The sequence below is a fragment of the Bos mutus genome, chromosome 12 (assembly GCF_027580195.1).
Source record: "Bos mutus isolate GX-2022 chromosome 12, NWIPB_WYAK_1.1, whole genome shotgun sequence".
NCBI lineage: Eukaryota > Metazoa > Chordata > Mammalia > Artiodactyla > Bovidae > Bos > Bos mutus.
This window is the reverse complement of record NC_091628.1, coordinates 55064720-55077562: the sequence shown is the minus strand read 5'-3', so window position 1 is coordinate 55077562 and position 12843 is coordinate 55064720. Positions and strand designations below refer to the sequence as shown.

At 38.0% G+C, this 12843-nt stretch overlaps 1 non-coding gene across 1 annotated transcript; it reads left to right on the top strand.

Annotated features, from left to right (window-relative positions):
• The first annotated feature begins 10062 nt into the window (after positions 1-10062).
• Positions 10063-10135, top strand: TRNAW-CCA (transfer RNA tryptophan (anticodon CCA)). The gene has a single exon. It is a non-coding gene; the product is annotated as a tRNA-Trp (tRNA).
• Positions 10136-12843: the final 2708 nt, after the last annotated feature.

Here is a 12843-nt window from a genome sequence, read left to right as displayed (position 1 = left end):
AGTATGAATCTGTTTAAACAAAGTTTCAAAACTTGCAAAACTAGAGTGCATATTGCTTTTAGTTGTATAGCAACATAGAAAAACACAAAAAATACATAAGAATTCAGACACATGGTCTAAGAAAATATTTTTTTTAAGAAAATATTTTTAAATGTTAAGATTTGTTAGAGCTAAGAAGTGATTTTACATTTATTTTTATTCCTATAATTAATTTTTCCTAGAATTTCATAAATTGAAAATCCAATAAAAAAGCAAAAAGGGGTGACTTTGGTTTCTTGAGTAATATATTTCAGACATATAAGATGGGATGATATGAGCTGATATGGGATGATACGGGATGATTTCATATATATGACAGGAAGAACACTCAGAGAGGACTATACCTCATAAACAGGACAGCACTGTGTCAATTACTCATGAATAGTAAGAAGCAAAATGAGTGAATGTCAGTCATGTAACGTTTTCCATTCAAAACGACATATATTTTGAAAAGCCTTTGGGAAAACTCAAGCTCACTAAAACTATAGTTTTATAAACTGAATGAATATAACCTGTTATAAATCACCATTGATAGAATGTTCACGATGTAAGATCAAATTCTATTATAGCTCCATGCTTCAAGGGCTATAAGAAAAGCTTTTATTTCCAGTTTCCACGTTCAGATCCACTAAAAGCAAACCAACTTAAAGTCTTTGCAACAATTTCTAATGCCAGAATATCAAGTGGACTGAGTCAAAGAAAATAAGATTTAACCCCAGATGAGTAATGCATTAAAAAGAATCATGAAATTTGTTTGTTAGGTTTTTTTTTAATTTAATGCTTTTTGAAAAAGAACTGTTTAAAAATGCACATTTTCTTCAGCCTTATCTTCTGATTTCTCAATAAAAAGAAACATTTCTCCTAGAATTACCATCTAAATAATAAGTGGCAATTTGCTGTATGACTCAGGGAGCCAGCCCAAACTGCCACTCTGTGGCAACCTAGAGGGGTGGAATGGGGTGGAAGGTGGTAGGGAGGTTCAATAGGGAGGGTACATATGTATATCTGTGGCTGATTCATGCTGATGTACAGCAGAAACTAACACAATATTGTAAAGCTATTATCCTTCAATTGAAAATAAATAAAAAATGAAAATGTTTATGTAAATTGTACTATTTAATCACTCTGCTTTTTAATGCTTAACATGGCATTTATATAAATTTAAGTGATTCACAAATAAAATTTCAAATTCTATTTTTAGATTACTCTTGGTGATAGTACTTCTGTTTTTATCTTATTTGAAACTTTGAATATAGGAGAAATTGTAAATTTTATACCTAAAACATTAAAATACTAAGATGACACATATCTTTGATACAAAGTGAATGTATCAGTGATTGTTTAAGAAGGAATACATGCATTTACAAATTAAATATCAATGAGTAAATATTTACAGATGCCTACTACCAAAAAGAATTTTTAAAATTATAAAAGATTTGTAATATAATCCTGAGAGTATTAGCCAGTTAGAGTTCAGTGGGCTAAACCCAAATAGTAAAGCTTGGAGCTTTCTCAACATTTACAAAATGCCTGACTTATTGAAAAAAGAAAGTGTCTACACAGTCCTTGTCTTGTCATTGCCATCCCACTCACAGACTTCTACTTGTGCTGGACGTACTGCAGCCATATATTAAGGCAGAAACAGGCATAGCAGTTAGTGGAGAGGAAAGCGCAGGGAGAGGGACCCATCAAAGACAGCAAAGAAGTCTCCACACAAGACCACAAAGGAAGGGCTTCTGTAGGTACTGGAGGGAGAAATGTTTGTTGTGGAATGAACTTCGTGCTAGTCGTTTCCACCTCAAATACTGTGTAACAAAGCGGGATTATTCTTGAGTCAATATTAGAAAACCCTCATGATTCACCCTAAGAACTGAAGATAACTATTGGTAACCCGTCCTGACTCCATGAGACATTATCGCCTCATCCGCCTTCACCAGCACCACCGCGTCCCTCCCAGTAAACTCATCACTCTCTATTTAAAAAACACAATGTTATCATTGGCAGGATTATTGATGTCCAAAAGGAAAAAAGTACAACTCACAGAAAAGCCCAAACAGACTGACCACTCGTTCAGTCCAGCAGCAACACTGAACAGTGCTCTAGTCACAGACACAGATAAAAGAATTTTGGAGATGGCCCAAAGTCAGTGGAGAACGCACTCAACTCTCATGCTCAAACAACTCAAACACAGAGAAGCGAGAATATTACAGGCATGTAGATTTAATTGATATCATACTTTGCCATATTTGAGTCAAATCTTTCTCATTAAAAAAACAGATAAAACAGTTCAAGGTCCACTTCCAACCCTTCATTTCCATTAATGACTACTATTCTAATATCAGTCTCTATCTTACTCATTGATTTAAGAGTTCTCATTTTTCTCTTCATATATTTTCTTTTATTTAAATTATTATTAACTTCTTGGCTGAACCCTAGGTATGTGGGTAGTTCCCTACACGTCCTGCATTGGAAGGTGGAGTCTTAACCACAGGACCCCTGGGGAAGTTCCATGTATTTCAACTACATATTAGAATTCGTAAATGAAATAACAATTGTCTGAAAGAATAAATGTGGGTTCTTAAAAAAAACTTGATTAAAAGAAGAATGAGAAACAAGAGGACAGGAATGAAGGAGGAAGAAAGTTGGACCACAGGTCTATTGGTGTGTGGTTTCTGGGTGTAATTTAAAATGTGTCCGTCTTAGAGATCTGCTAAAACATCTACACTTCAGAATTTCTCTGCCTACAAACTATTTTAGGGTCTCCAAACTGAGAAGACAAATTGAAAGAGAAGAAATAAAAATTTTTATCTTTGAGAAAAAAGATAGAAGAAACCTCTGAAAGTCCAGTGTTAAAAAGGACAAAATATAGAGATGCAAGTTTGAAGTTTAGTTATGCTTTTCTTTTAAAATAACTGCAAACTATGGAAACAGGAAGATTAACATCTAGGTATCTATGTAAACTCGATGACAGTCATTCGAGTAAGTCAAAGGTTATTAAGTTTGTTTCTAGTTTGTACTACAGTAATCGGTCCAGTTCAGGCTCCACGTAGGGACTGATTAACAAAAAAAGGGGAGAAGTCCCTCTCCAGGGAAACTATCTACTCTGCAAAGGGCTACTGCCAGAGAAATAAAGTCTCAGCCCATTCAGTGCTTTGGTAAATCCCTCTCTATCGCCATCTTAGAGACATCCCACATAACCATTTCATTTAACAATGTTTTGGTGAATCTACTGAACCAAAATAGCTCCTTGTGGCACTAAGGTTGCTTAGATCTTTGGAAATGATATGATGTTTTTCATGTCAAAAGGATACCATTACATTTACTAGGATACCACCATCAGCAAATCAAATACTCGAGGGAAGAAGATAAATATGAACAAAAAACTTGAATTAGTAAATGGAGATTTGTATTTCAGATCAAGACCTAAGAAATATTTCTTTTTTCACTGGAGAGGATAGAAGTTTCTATCTCAAGTAGTAGAATTTAGACATATCTGTGCACTGAAATTTCCTTGAACATTTTAGTTGGGATTGTGGGCTGAACTGTGTTCCCCTCAAATCCATTTGTTGAAGTCTTAACCTTCAGTTAGGGCTTCCCTGGTGGCTCAGATGGTAAAGAATCTGCCTGCAATGTGGGAGACCTGGGTTTGGTCCCTGAGTTGGGAAGATCCCCTGGAGAAGGGAAAGGCTACCCACTCCAGTATTCTGGCCTGGAGAATTCCATGGGCTGTACAGTCATGGGGTGGCAAAGAGTCAAACACAACTGAGTGACTGTCACTTCACTTAACCTTCAGTACCTCAGAATGTGATGTGTACTTGGAGACAGGTTGCAAGTGAAGGCGTTAGTTGCTCAGTCATGTCTGACTCTCTGCGACCCCACAGACTATAGCTCACTAGGCTCCTCTGTCCATGGGATTCTCCAGGCAAGAATACTGGAGTGGGTAGCCATTCCTTCTCTAGGGCATCTTCCCAACTCAGGGATCGAACCTGGGTCTCCTGCATTACAGACAGATTCTTTACCATCTGAGCCACCAGGTTATTAAAGAGTAATTAAGACTAAATGTCATTACGGTGGGCCTCGATCCAATATGGGCAGTATTCTTAAAAGAAGAGAAGGACAGAATGTAGACAAGCGTTGAGGAAAGCCCATGTGAAGACACAGGGAGATGGTCATCTACAAGGTCAGGAAAGGCCTCAGAAGAAATCAACTCTGCGGACATGTTGACCTCAGAGATCCAGCTTCCAGAACTTGGAGAAGATATTTCTGTTATTTAAGCCACCTGATCTGTGTTACTTTGCTATGGCAGCCCAAGCAGGCTAATACAGTTAATGTCTGTCTCTTTTAGATTTCATGGGTTGTGGCCACTTCACCACCTACAAGTTAATTATAGACTGAGAATATGCATCTTCTTTCATGAGCATCTTAACAATGTCAAGAATCTAAAAAAGTTGCCATTTCTACAGTTATTAAAACCTAAAACAATATTTTTATTAGAAGATTTCCCCAGATAGCCAGAAATAAATTTTAACACTAAGTTCTGGTTCTCCCTTCAGTCCTAAAATAAGGGTGGTTGGAATAAGTAAAAAAATTCTATAACTGATATTAACCTTTACTTGATCATTGATAAGAAATAAAATGGATCCCCTCTAGGCAATGGCTTTTGCTTAATGACTGCCTCCCTTTCTTATCCACGGTTTGTTTGTTTGGTTTAACCAGGATCAGGGTTACTTGCAAAATACTGTTGAACTGACTGATAAAGGAGGAACTCAGTATGAATCATATTATCTACAAAGTCATTTGTAGAATAAGACATTCTAAAAGGGAGGTTAATAATTTGACATCTCATTATTAATACTTACTGTATGGTCTAGCATCTCTTGTAGGTGCTGGAAATTCTACATTGAGCAATATAAGCTTGCCCCATGAAGCTTCAGTTTCCTGAGAGAAGCTGTATTTAGCCATCAGAGTTCTACGGGCACTTAAGGACAGCAGTTTACTTGATTAAGAAGTCTAGGGCAAAGGCCAGCAAACATTTTCTTTTTGTAAAGGGCCAGATGGTAAATATTTTAGGCTCTGGTGCCACACAGAATATGACAACTACACAATTCTGCCGATAGATAGTAAAAGTGGTTTGAGATACTGTATAAACAAATGGGGTTTTCTAAGAAGACGGTTTACAGGCACGGAACTTTGAATTTCTTATCCTTTTCATATGTCATTCAATGACCTTTTGAACTTTTTCCCAACTATTTAAAAATGTAAAACTCATTCTTTGCTAGTGTTCACAGCCGAGGCATTAGAGAAGACCTGGTGAAGAGAGAACATGTATACTGAGAGCTGGGGGTAGATAAAATCAGACAAGGTAAATTGGGTGGGATCGGGTGGGGTGGGGGATGGAGCCTTCCACTAGTTGATGAACAATGGACAGTATTAGAAAAAGTTGTCTCAGAATAGTTCATCTTGTTGAAGCTGTCTAAACTTAACAACAGCAGTTCAGGGGATACAGAACAGAGACATTTTTTGTATCTCTATAATCACACAACATATGTGCACACCTCCTCAGCCTACCCGGAAACTGGACAGACTCCTTATATAAGCTGTGTGTAATTCTCACTTGACTCCGTTCGCCTGAAGGCCTGTGAAAGTAGCAAATGATCCTCTTATTCTCATGCTGCTTTGGCAAAGCGATCGTATTAGAGCAGAACAAAAATGAGTTCACAAATGTATGTTTGTCCAACCACGATTTGGCAATAAGTTTGCTGATCTTTAATTCCATTGGCGTAACTCTTTGTGATGCTGAACAACCCACTTTATGTCCTCTGCACATCCATTTCCTTCCTGCTAAGTAAGTAAAAATAGTATCTACCAACAGACCTACCAGAGTTATCCATGGAACACACAAAATACTTTGGCATGCACATCACAAGCAAATTCCCAGTTTTAGAGCAATTAGATGAACATAGATCTAAGATCAAACATTAATATTTTCCAAAGACCAATTCATCCAAAATCAGATTAAAAAAAAATGACGGGTGTGCTGGTACATATTTGAAAATAAGATATAGTTTTCACTACTTGGCCGCTGCCAAAACAAATGTATTTAGCTAATTTAGAAGGAGCAACAGGCTTTTTTTTTTTTTTTTTTAAAGCTTATCTGAAAAATAAAGTAGTTTTATTGACTTTAAAGTGACATTCAATTTTAATTGGTATAGTATTTGTTCAGTGTGCTAAAATGTAATGATTATCTGGCAAACATAGAGAGCATGCTTTTGGCCCTGGGTTCAATACTTGAGTGGGGATGAGGCAAAAAGGTTTTTCTAGTAATCAAGCCAGCACTGAGTGCCTGCAGTCCTAATATAACTGCAGTCACTAAGATGTTAAAGGGCTATCAAGGGTTTGAGTCCACATCGGTTGGTAAATAAATAAATAAAACAGCCCTTCTGCTCATTAGGAAACCATCCAAAGCCAGGGAGAGAGAATCAAGTTCCTAATTTATGAGTCAGCCACTTAAAAAAAAAAAAAAAAAAAAGGCAATACTAGCAAGATCGTTCATGCAGCCTTTTACCCATGCTGATCTTTCTGGAAAAATTAATTCTGCAGTACTCGGGATCACTACCAGTAAGATCTAATATACTGTCAGACTTAGGGAAAAAAAACCATGTTGCCATGGGACTTCAAACAGGAGAGTGAAGAAATGATTATGGCAAATTGCTGTCCCGAATTAATTAAAATAATTTATATGACACGCTGTATAATTGAAATATGCAAAGTGGGGGAAAAAAGACCCCCATAGTAAAATAGACGCATAGTCAAGACAAATGAAATAAAACTGAAAAATAAGGCTCCATCAGTGTGTTCTCCATGTAAGCCATCAATTTTGTCTTCATTGTTGGCAGCATATTGACCAGTGGATCGAGATTTACCAGAAAATTGTTGACCACAATTATTAAATTCTACAAGAAAATATTCTCAGATTGGATGTCACCCTGTGAACCGCGAGACAATTGAGAAGACGTGATTTATTTTGCTTTTGATTTTCAAAAGCAAGAGTTTTATGTGTTTAAAATTCCCCATTAAAATAGCTTTTCATTCTCTTCTCATTGTCTCTTTCGCTCCTGGTTCCCTCCCTTCACTTCCCCTGCTGCCCCTTCCAATTCTGACCTACTCTGGTCTCCTGGCATTGTTCTGACATTTGCCTGGCAGAACATAAAACAACAAATATGTTCAATTTGAGTGGTTTCCTGCAATGTTATTCTATCAAACTGGCAATTTCCGAAAGGATTTAGAAAGGAGTGTACAATTCCTCAGACAGCCGGGAGGTCCGACAGTGACTGCCAAAGCTGGCCAAGCTTAGATCGGGTCCTAGTATCTGAGCAGAGAAAAACATCCCTTTTTCTCAGGTTTATTTTTCACACCAAGTATCGGGCAGACTTCAGACACCATCTAAGTGGCCCAAAAGCTCTATATTTAGCACCTTGAAACTCAAAGGAGTTTAGGATATTTTGATATGTGTGGTGCATGGGCAACGATTTTTTTTTTCCAGCAGTCATGTCAAGTAATAAAATGTTAATCAAGACATTTAAATTGTATCTAATGGCCTCATATAAGGACCAGACACAAAATTCATTAAAACAGGCTCCTTGATTCCCTGAAGAGTCATTTCCTGCTCCCCCATGCAGCATTTGACATTTCCAAGATGGTGGCAGCTTTGGAAATTTTGTGATTTGATTGTGGCTTGGCTTGAATTCAAATTATAGGGTCTGATTTTGATCAAATTAGACATCTAATGCCTCAGGCAGAACAGTGCATGCCAAAGTCAATGGCAGCACAATGTACTATTGCACTAACTGAAGACAGAATCCTGCAGACTCTCAGAGCTCATGATAATGCACTTCGTGTCCTCAAAGTATCCAGGCCCTCAAAACCATAACAGGTTAGTGTGGCCCATCACATGTTATCATTTCAGCCTTTGAGGGGCTGAAATCTTCTGACCCAGCAATCTGGACTTGTGGGCCAGTGTGTATGTTTGCCAGCGTGTATAGCAACAGTCCCTTATCCTCAACCATCTGCAAAGGTAGCAAGAGCTCCAAGTAGTTGGGGCACGCCCATGTGAATTCTCCCATAACCTGCCTTAGTTATGCATTCACTTTTCCATTTCATATCAGTTTTTGGCACTGGGTTGAAAGATGTTTGGGCTTCCCCAGGGTGGCTCAGTGGTAAAGAATCCGCTTGCCATGCAGGAGCTGCAGGAGACGTGGGTTTGATCCCTACCCCTGGAGGAGGACATGGCAACCCACTTCAGTATTCTTGTCTGGAGAATCCCATGGAAAGAGGAGCCTGGCAAGGACACGACTGAATTAACTTAGCACTCATGCACACATGCATGAAAGATATTCTTGTGTATTTTTTGCTTTAAAACCAGAGAAATAAGCTTATGGGTTCCTGCCTGGAAGATAATTAAATGGACAAGGCATTGCATTTTTATCTTTGATAAAAACTCATCATTTTCCCCTTACACAGACTATCTCCTATCCTGAAATTCAGCAAACACAGGGACTTCCAAAACAACTTTTGGCCTTCGTGCAGTGTCACAACACGGCCTTTTGGCAAAATGTACTGGCACCAGGCAGTGACCTAAAAAATGCAATGTCAACCGTGGTAAATCCTAGGTTCTGGAAGGGGGCTCATAAGATTGGAAGTGAGAAGTATTCAGTTGCTCAGTCATATTCAACTCTCTGCAACCCCATGGACTGTAGCCTACCAGGCTCTTTTGCCCATGGGATTTCCCAGGAAAGAACACTGGCGTGGGTAGCCATTCTCTTCTCCAGGGGGTCTTCCCAATGCAGGGATCAAAGCCAGGTCTCCTGCATAGCAGGCAAATTCTTTACCATCTGAACCACCAGGGAACCCTGCTCATAAGATTGTCCTTCCCTGAACTTCCAAAGCCCTAGTGGCTCCTAGAGTAAACAAAGAGATACTGTGCCTTACAGCATCCACCTCCGATCATCCTCTCCTTGAAGGACTTGGGAGTCCAGCATTTTTGGGGCCCCAAAGAAGTCTCTGAATAAAATGTGATATTCTGGGAGAAAGCCACAAGACCAGACTCATCTACCTGAAAGCAGCTTGGTGACTAACTGCGTGCCCTTGAGCATGTCACTTCATCTCCCAAGGCATTGATCCATTCAACTACCGCCCAAATAAGAGGTTACAATCTATGAATTAACAACAGGAATAGTGACTGGATTCTTAGAAACTAAAAAAATATTGAGTAAACAGCATGACTGTTGTTGAAATGCAGAGAGGGGTTCAATCCAAGTTGTTGAATCATTCCTTCATATATGAATAACATTCTCCTGGCCTTTGTGATAATTTTTTAGCAATCACTTTACTGTGGGCATGTTGTCAAAAAGTGACATTGGGAGTTTGGGACTTCACTTCTGGTTTTATATGAATTAGGTCTTAAAGAGCTGTGTATCTTGGACAACTCACTTAACCACTCTAGACCTCGCCTTTTCTCTACAAGGAAGGGAGAACTGTTTCATGATCTTGAAGATCTCTTCCAATCTGTTCTATAAATGATTTCTGTCCCCAGCCTGGTGTCTGGGGACACCAGGAAAGGAAAGCAGACATAAAATGATTAGGAGCTGAGCTTTCTCTTTGGCCTCCAACCTGGAAATAGGACACCTCAGGATAAGATATCAGGAAGACAGATTATTGTACATCTGTTTTTTCCTTAGGGTTTGCATTTTCAGTTACCAAAGCCATCTCTATACTGGGGACTTCCATTGTCATGTATATAGCACCTCTCTTCTAGGTTGATTATCAAGTCTGTGGCCTTTATTTTATTAATATTATTTAAAAAACATTTATTTGGCTGCACTGAGTCTTAGCTGGGGCACATGGAATCTTTAGTTGTGGCATGTGGGATCTAGTTCCCTGACCAGGGATAGAACCCAGGGTCCCCTGTATCAGGAGCACAGAGGCTTAGCCAATAAACCACTAGGGAATACATGTCTCTGCTGCTCCCTGGTGGCTCAGAGGTTAAAGCGTCTGCCTCCAATGCAGGAGACCCAGGTTCGATCCCTGGGTCAGGAAGATTCCCTGGAGAAGGAAATGGTAACCCACTCCAGTGTTCTTGCCTGGAGAATCCCATGGACGGAGAATCCCATAGGATGGTAGGCTACAGTCCTATGGGATTGCAAAGAGTCGGACATGACTGAGCGACTTCACTTTCACTTTTCATTCAACTTTACTCAACACTATCAAATCTGCCTTGGTAGCTGTCTGACCTTCCTCCTGGATATGGTGATTCCCTAGTCGAAGAAAAAGATAATATCTCAAAACTATTTTGCTACAATATACCATTTCATCTGGTATATTCTGTGCTGCCCTTCATATATATTTAAAAATGAGAAGTGAGATAAAGGTTGATCTTTTCTTGGTTCAATGCCGAGACAGCTGACAAGCCAGATTCACAGCAACACGTGAGAACTAGGATAACATCATGAAACCAGGAGATGGAGACTCCTGGTCTGCAATTCTATTAGGTCCCCAAAACATGGCACCATGACTCAATGGTCATGAGTTTGAGCAAACTCCAGGAGATAGTGAAGAACAGGGAAGCCTGGCATGCTACAGTCCATGTGATCACAAGGAGTCGGATACAACTGAGAAAATGACCAACAACAAAGTGTGTGCTATTGCAGTTAAAATATTCCTGATTTGTTTCATGCATCTTAAATCCATCCTAAGACCTAATAAGAAAAGCATGCTTTTATTAAAACAATATTGAAATTATCTTTTCATATGTTTATTTTTTTCAGAGTCTCTGGTTTTTGTAAAAAGAAAAGATTTTGTTTCATTTTTACAAGGAATACAAGGAATATTATATACATGAATCCTGTAATACAAAATGACTCAGTTTTTACATAATTTCATTTTCAGAAAAGATGTAGAAGATGTAAAACAGTGTATTTGTAATTAAGAAGTTTCAGAGAAAATAGCTTTAAATATTGGAAGTATTTCAGATATATATATTTGTATATAGAGAGATCATTTGTATATGTTTATATGCTTTTTTCTCAGAATAAAAAGTGGCTGAATTCTTCTAAGAACTCAAATCAATAAAATTGAGAAACCAGGATTACTATTGTAAGTTTATCATAAATTGCTCTCTTATCCAGGGAAAAATTAACTTCTTAAAATCTTTCTATTTATCAAGAGGCCTGTTTTAAAATTGAATGTATGTAGTCCAATGATTAAAGTGTGGCTTTTTTTAATCTTAAAATGTGTCATCACTATAAAAAGACAGTGAAAAAATGAATGAAACAAATGAACAATATTTGCTGAATCTGTACATTTTCAAATGTCTGTGACATATTGGTAAGTGATATTTGTTCAGTGACCTGCCTATAAAATAGAGATTTTGTCAACAGTGCCCTCAATTAGATTGTATACTTAGGAGTTTATAGTTCACAGATATCAATCTTGATTAACCTACTAATGTTAAAGAAATAATTTCTCAATAGGGCAAAAAACCATTAGCTAGTGAGCAAGATGGCATTCCTTTTAAAATTTCATTATGTTAAGAGCCATGTGATTCAGAAATGCCAACTAACCTTGTGATTCATGTATGATATTTAGTGCTTGTGCAGTCTTTGCAAACTAACCTTTGTCTTGGAATCAAGTTTAAGTTATAAGACTTCCTATGAAACTTTCTGGAGAGCAAGAAAATGTGAGTGCTTAGACATACAGGAGAAATGGGATAGATGTATAAATTCATGCCGATGTGAGTGAAAGTGGAAAGCATAAGTAGACATCTTAATTGTTGGATAATACAATCCTGCTAAACTGAAGAATCTGCCTGCAATGCAGGAGACCCGGGTTCGATCCCTGGGTCGGGAAGATCTCCTGGAGAAGGGAATGGCTACCCACTTTAGCATTTCTGCCTGGAAAATTTCAGGCAAAGAGATTGGCACACTACAGTTGGTGGGGTTGCAAAGAGTCGCAACAGCAGCTAAACAGCAACAACAAATGATAGATATGAAGGTCTAAGAATCATTTATACCTCTGATTATTAACCCAGTTTCATTCCTTTAGGCAAACCTATTTCTCAGTAACTTCTATTTGCTAAGTCCAATGCCAGATACCATGGATTCACAGAAGAATAGATAAAAAATTTGACTCCTGGAAATCTTATAGTAATAGTGTGAGTCTAGCTAGTGTGGAGTTATGTAGAGGCTAATATAGTGGTGTTAAGGGGAAAATGGAAGTAACAAAGCATAGTGCTTGAGAATGTGACTTCTGGAGCCAGCTGAATGGGTTCATGTCCCAGCTCTGTTATTTATTACATGTGTTTGTAATAGTTCTATGGCTCCTCTACAAAACTGAGGATGATGATAACAGTATTGCCTTCCTTGAGTAGTAATGATGAGAAAATGAGTTATTTTTCATAAAGACTTCAAAGCATACCTGTCACATGACGAACAGGATACAAGAATTTTTGAATAAATAAAGTTCTATGTCTTGGGAAATGATTAGAAAAGTAGAAACTACTTTGAGGTAAGTGGTTCATTTTATATGGGGAAGAAAGAAACATATTATCCATATCAGGTACTTAGTCCTGATAACTTACAAATCTACACATAAAATAGGAACTCTCCCATTTAGCATAGAACTTGCACACGTGGCAATCCCAGATGGGATTTTGTTGATGAAAGTCAGATTGCTTTAAGTTTCATAACTTTATAAAATGTTCCTTCCATGAGCAACTTCTGAAATTCTTCAGCTCTCATTTTAAAAATA